The sequence below is a fragment of the Phycodurus eques genome, chromosome 12 (genome assembly GCF_024500275.1).
Source record: "Phycodurus eques isolate BA_2022a chromosome 12, UOR_Pequ_1.1, whole genome shotgun sequence".
NCBI classification, from domain to species: domain Eukaryota; kingdom Metazoa; phylum Chordata; class Actinopteri; order Syngnathiformes; family Syngnathidae; genus Phycodurus; species Phycodurus eques.
In genome coordinates this window covers 19542935-19549067 of record NC_084536.1, presented here as the reverse complement: position 1 = coordinate 19549067, position 6133 = coordinate 19542935, and positions in this window count along the sequence as shown.

The following is a 6133-nucleotide window of genomic DNA, read 5'->3' as shown; positions in this document are numbered from 1 at the left end:
ATTCATTGATGATGAGCAAATCAGAAGATTGTTGGTGAGCAAGGTGCAACTCATACATAACAATATCAATACTTTACTGCTTTGTTCAAATACATTCGGATAGACAGTAGACACTTGTTTGACATCCGTCTTACATTTAGATGTCAGAAAATGTGAATAACATCTATTCTTCCCTTTTGAATGTTTATGTCCTCAACAATAACAACCCTGTTGTTGAGTTTGGGAGTGGCTGCAGATTCCATTTTGGTGTATTAAATTTTTGATGGGGGGCAGGGCTGACCTTTGGTTTACATTTGGACCACAAGCTGGGCTTTTAAATGATTGATGTCATAACCTGCGTGCAGCATTTTCATTTTTTTTAGGTTGCGTTGCAAATTAACCAGGTCGGTTCCTAGTTTTGCAGTCGATGAGCTCAGAAATGATTTGCATTTAGGAAGGTGGGCTAATCTGGATTGGCACATCAGATGTCTTTTCACCATAATTCAAACACTATGCACGTACCACCCAGGCACCCACCAATCATATTCAGCCAGGTCATACCTGGTGAGTGATTTACAAAGATAAAGTAGTGTCACAGAAGTTTTTAATCAATTTCCAATTAAGAATGCCTAACTGTCGATGGGACCACTAGTATTTGAAACACGGTAGAGAAAGTGAAGGCCTGAAAGGAGGAGGAGGCTGTGACGCTTCTTCGTTTCCATATCAATGAGGTGGCGAATACACGCTTGATTTTGGGGGGGGGGATTCATTACTGACCATCAGATGAAAACATGAAATCTTTCTCTAATTCTCATTTCAAAGCTCGGGCGCCTTGATAGGAGGTGCTCTTTGAGACAATGCGGGATGCAAATGGGATGTGACTAATAGGGAAAAAAATGCTGATTAGTTTTTCATCAAAGCTGACCTCCCTTTAGAGAAAGAGATTACTCCTAAGAAATACTTAATAGCCAATAAGACACCTTATTATATCCTTATTTCTCAGCCAGGACCTGGTGCTTTGTTGCAAACAAATGCAGTATTTTCACAATAGTTATCACTTGAGATAGACCGATAAAGTATATGTTTTTTCAGGGTCGATTTCGATACTGAGGATTAGTAATCAAAGAGCAGATATTCTTTAGCCGATATTCATTTGCAGTAATTGGCGTCAAAACTGGCTGGTGGCTAGCGCCTTTCGTCACAGCGTGGAAAATGCCGCGATGACCCGGTGGGATATATTCCAGCCACCGGAGGCTTTAGGCAGCTATATTTTTTTAGGCTAAAACATGTAGGGATGTGTAGGTGTAACAAAGTCATTTTTCAGTGGGGCGTGGTTTTACACGATTTTTCAGCGGACATGCCCACAGCATTTGAGAGTGGAGACAATGGGTTGATTTTTCACGATTTTGGAGCCTCATTTTATATACCTGACGATACTTTTGATCTTTCAAATTTGGCAGGGTCGTTAACAACGCTTTCTCTGTGGCGAGTCAAAATCAAAAGAACATTTTCCTTTTAAGATAATTGTAAATGTGAGCAAAACTCAAAGTGTAGTGTGTCATTTGCTTTTAAACAGTGGAATTGTTTCACTTAGCGTTTCCATAAGAGCGTGTTGAGAAAGAGGACGACTGCAAACAAAGTAAGCAAAGACACTGTTCTTCTTCACGCAGTTGTTCATTTCACATCTGGAAGTTGCTTGTGTAAGTGCAGGTGCTAAAATTCAAGAATGAAACTATAACAGTTTTCACTACCATCATCAGCTAATTAGTAAAACAGCAACAACATACATGGTTTTGACAAAGAACTCCATATGGCTGCAGAGCTAAAGGCAACTGCTTCTGTTGCTCTCAGTTTCTCGTGTGACGTCACCTTATGTTTTGAGTGAAACAGTAGAATCACATTCTTTCTAAAAGGTATTCAAATAGCTGCAAATTGTGTACGATGGCAGACAACTCGCGGAGTATTCGGAGTCTGATGAAATTAGTAAACCTAAATACAACTTTGACTTTACAGGTGGTGGCAGATTCCCATGCCCAGGATAATCAGCACGTATACGAGGCAATGATAGTTGACAAAACATTTCAGTTTTGTTTTAGGGGGAAATCTATTGAAGGTGAAGCATTCGGCGTCATACATAATTCCACTTGGGGTCTCTTGGACACGTTGAATATTAGGCTGTCAAATCAAATGTCGGAGGCCTATTTGTCTCTTAGATTGCATGGAACAAGGAAATTGCTTTCTGGGTGTTGAATCACTGGTGAGAGCATACTGTATGGGAAAGGCTGACAGTCCCTGCACAAAATGATGACACCAAATAGTTTCAAGGATGAGAATCACATGGAAGAAATAATAAAATAACTTTTTCCCCTCTCCAAGTGCTCCATTCACATTCACTTTAGGGAAGGTCGCCTCAGGAGTTGAAGTTCAGTTTTGATGGCAAGATCATTTTTCTTCTGTTAAAAATACAGTTGTGGTCAAATATTTCGTACAACAATGGCAGTCGGGCCAAACAATAACAACATTATAATAAATAACTGAGCCAAGAGAAGTCGAGTAGCACTACTGGATGTACCAAACACCGGGCTATATTATGAGATGACGGCATTGGAATTTATGGCGTTGACTTGATCACTGAATTGAATCCATGCAATTCTTGATATTTCCAAAAACGTATAGACTCAGTTTGTGTACAGATTGTCAATACTATTACTATCACACACATTTTCAGTTCAGAGATTATACTAGAAATCATCAACCATTAGTGATTATTTATAATATGCCTTATGTATCCATTTCATTGACAGAAATTAAAGGTCCCATATTTTGGCTATTTAGACCTCCATAGTGACTCTCTAACATGGACTTACTATAAAAGTGTCCATTTCATTAAAAAAACAAAACACCTTGGTTTTGTCATGTGTCCAGTAAAAGGCCCCTCCGACAGCTACTTCTGTTTGACCCAATTTTGTATCCGCTTTGTCCATATTTGGCTCAGAACGCCCCCTTTCCTCTGATTGGTAGCCTCCGTGTGGAAGACGTATTTGTGAGAGCACACTTGTTCGTTATGTTGACAGTGTTGGCTCGGGAGCGGAGAGGTAGGCGGACATCTTCGCTAGTGACGTAGATAAGCTTGAGAAATTTGAATGACCTGATTTCAGGCCTCTCTGCAAAAAAAAAAAAAAAAAAAATCATCTGTTACTCAAGAATGCATGGACGATATTAATTCATTTTTCACATGTTTACTGAGGCACCATAGAGCCAATACAACATCCCAGATACTAGAATAAGTTGGTTAGGTAAAATATGGGCACTTTAGGATAATCTATTCTTCTTTGGCACTCAAACTTCTTGCTTTGCTACAACATTGCTATTTCATTAAAAACTTCTGAATTTAACATCTGCTCTATATCGGTAAAATCACATTCCTAACCTTTAGCTAAATGCAGTTCAGTTACCTAATGTTTGGACTTTAGGGATATTAATTGTGTCACTGAGAGGAGTGAAAACAGTATTGATTCATGCCCCACAATACAGTTAACTACAACAGAGAACACTTCGACGGCTGAAGATTTAACTGGAGCACAGAATGGAAATGAATGACTGACACATAAATGAATAGTTGCTTTCCCTGGAGGCCTGAAAGTTTAATTATGCCAGGAGACTTTTGTTGGGTGGCATAGAAACAAGTGTTGGCATGATGAGTCGATGACGTCAACGAGACAAACTCATGGGACTTCTCCCACAGGGCCTGGTGGTGGGCGGAGGAGGCGGTGTGAAGCCAGCATGGAACCAGACAATGAAAGAAAATTAAATGGCCTATGTAGTCCTGTGTACATTGGTACGTATTCCATATTTCTGGACTTAAAAATGCCTGCAGAAAAAAAAAATCCCTCCAAAACAGACTCAGTAGTAATTTTAGACTTGTTTTCTGATTAAAAATTTGAGTTTCGGCTAGATTTTGGCCTACCCACATTTTGGACACATCAGCCTGACGCATCAATCGCAGAAGGTGAGGATATTTCCTCATTCAACTACTACAGTACGTATTCTGCAGTGCATTTTTTACGTATCTTGAAAGTCTGGGTGTTTGGGGTTTTTTAGACAATAACGAGGGAAAATAGTGACAGTGAAACATTTTAATAGGCTTTTTTTTTCTTCTAATTGATCGTTGAAAGAAGACAGCCACATCATCCCACATGAGCTAAATTCTTGCAGATTAATTTCCACATGTTTAAACAGGCTTTACGAGCTCAATTTTGTATTGCTTGCATCACAAATGCCTCTAAGACAATTGAAAAGCGTTCCGATGAATGACACAGGTGTTTCACGGCGCCGTGTTCGTAGTATTTTATCAGGCTTGAAAGAGTGATAAAATAGTTTGGGGACGATGACGTTAAACAGGCGTTTTGATTTTGTGACATATTACAGGCTTTTTGTACAGTCACGGGGCTCGACTGACATAAGGGGGCACATGACGAGGATCTCTCAGACAAAATTTGGCTGCAACGGAAAAACTGCGAACTTGAATCAAGATTTGAGGCTCTGCATAACATATATTGTCCTGTATTATTTTGTTATTGGACCACAAAAACATGGCGCAATTGTCAAGGAAGAAGCGAATGGCAATGAAGAGAAAATGGGAGAATAAGGTAAGAGAGTGCGGATATTTTCAGAGGCTGTTGGGAATGATCGATCACCACATTTACTGTCTGCACCCGTGCATTTTGGCTACAGAAATGCTCCATGCTTCACTTTCTAGCCAGAGGTACATAAGAAACTATAAATATAGTTGTTGTCTGTGTTCTTATGAAAGAGTTGGTCTTTACACGAGGACCTAAGTCCTCGGGTTGCTCAGAACTATTAAAATTGCCCACTGCGTTCTTGCTCCAGCCACTTCGTAAGCATTGCTTTAGATGGCGCTGAATTATATGAACATCACCCTAAGAGCTGTACCAGAATGCATTACATTTCAATGTAATCCACTGTAGTAGTGTAGCCCACTGCAGAAACCTAAAAGGTTGTGGACTACTGATAAGCATTTGTATACTGGTCCCATTGCAGACTCAGGTTTTAACCAAGAATGCCTCCTTAGTCTTATAGTATACCACTATATACTACAATTTGAAGAAACTGAAATATGTACAATACTGACTATTACTTTCAACTAAAGGTGAAGGTGAACCATTATTCCTAGTGTGGGGAGCAGTAGATATGGCCCAGGTAGCAGTCAGAAGCTAATCAGCCATGGAAATAGGTGAGCACTCTTGCCTGTGCCCCATGGGGTGAGAAATGATCAGAGATCTGGGAAGGTCATGCCGTTGCTCTTTCTGTCAATAATCCACTCTAACCAAGTCTCCCGAGTGCTGGAGGCTCAGCGGTTGCACGAAGACAAATAAAAGCATGTGACGCATTAGAAAGGTTGTCATTATGTAATGAGGTCATCGATAACAGGTATTTTCCTTAGAGTCATAGATTTATTCATATGTCTGTATTTCTAATGTTTTTCTCAGTTTTATTTGTCGTTATTTTCCAGCCCTTATTGACGAAAGGATGCCGACTAATACTGATGTGCTAAGCAGATTGCGCTTCTTTGATCATTTCATACTGATGCCGATCACGTTAGTCGGGAAATCCAATTGTCTTCATGAGTAATGGGGAGCAAATGATAACTTATAGCTTCAAAATCAGTAATCAGAGAGTTCCTTTAGGGATTTATGGTCGAGTGCCTACTTTTAATAATTAGGCATCTGGTCTAGGGGAAATAAATCAGTATGATTTCTCAGGGTGGCATCTAATATCTGTCCCGGGGAAAAGAAATCACTGGTGCAGTGATTAGAGATCCAAAATGTCTGTCATTTTTTACTGTGACAGACAAATTGTTCAATTTCATGACACTGCACTTGAATATCCAACACTTTATACAGTCTTAAAGGTTGCAATTGTGGCTTGATAGAAGACAATGGTTACAAAAGAAGACCGGATGATGAATGCAGGTGGATGGATTAAATCTTTAAAGCGCTCTCAGATTGCTAAAAGGGTCATGGAAGCAACTTGCAAGCCGAGCGGCAGACAGATGAACAGGGTCGATCATTAGGCGCTTCATCTTCAGGCTTTATTGGATGAAGAGGGACAGCGACACCCCGATCAATCAATC